Below are 1,193 nucleotides of genomic sequence, written 5' to 3' on the forward strand. Positions count from 1 at the left end.
AGAGAGAGAGAGAGAGAGAGAGAGAGAGAGAGAGAGAGAGAGAGATCTATCAATCTATCTATCTATCTAAGTTTCTCTTGGAAGAATGTTTCTTACCTAGTGAAACAAAGAAAAAGACCATGTCCAAACAGGATGGGAGTTGGGAAGGAATAGGAGGAGAGTCATATATTATTGCTTAAAAAAAAAACCAATCTATTTGTAATAAAAGGGAAAAACATTCTGCGATAGGCATTTTGGCACTTGCATATAATTCTGCATGACAGAGGATGCATGGATGAGTTTGAATTTTGGGTACATCCTGAACTTCAGAGAGATGGGGGCATGTAAGATGAAGTGCTGTGTCTCATTTGTGGATCTTTCCTGTAATCTTTAGATTTGTTTGCTTAACCTTGAACGTCTGTAGAGGTCAGAGACTTTAATTATGTGCAGGATATCAGAACACATGTGATTTTAACATAGAGGGGATCCTCCAGGGCTTTAAATCTTAACTGTAATTGAGATAAGTTATTGGGGAGAAAAAGGAATAGAGGAATAAGTTCAGATAAATAGTCGATTATAAAATTTAAAAGACCACCCTTTGTAAGATAATTAAAATAAAAATGCTGTATTCATAGTATTTACCATAAAGTAAAAAATCAGAAAAAAAATGAAAAAACAAACATTCTTATGGAAAGTAGCAGCTGTAAGAAAAATGAACCCATCTCTCACTTTTTCCAGCTTCATTCAACAAGATTGTCAACTAAGCCAGGGGAACCAGGCCACTTAAAAAAGATCAAATCCCAGCAGAGATATCTTAGGCTATCGTTTATATTGGCTGAAGGTACCAATGCTGACTTGAAACTTAAATGAGCCTACACATTGACCTGTAAAAACAGAATTGCAGTTGTGGGCTTATAGCATTCTGTATATCGTCTACAAAGTCTGTTAGGCCACAAATGCCAACCCTGATTTCTATTCCCAGGAAAAACTATCAATCACAATTGACAGAGAATGGAAAACATTCTTTGATAAAAACAAGTTTAAGCAATTTCTAAATACCAATCCAGCATGAAAGAAGGCACTAGAAGGACTCCAGTCAGAAGATGTCAACTTGTTTACGTCTTTTCAAGACCAGCTTTTAGAACACTGATTTTTTTTTTTTTTTTTTTTTTTTTTTTTTTTTCTTGGTTTGTTTGTTCTTCTCATTCATTTAT

The sequence above is a fragment of the Mus pahari genome, chromosome 2 (genome assembly GCF_900095145.1).
Source record: "Mus pahari chromosome 2, PAHARI_EIJ_v1.1, whole genome shotgun sequence".
Taxonomy (NCBI): domain Eukaryota; kingdom Metazoa; phylum Chordata; class Mammalia; order Rodentia; family Muridae; genus Mus; species Mus pahari.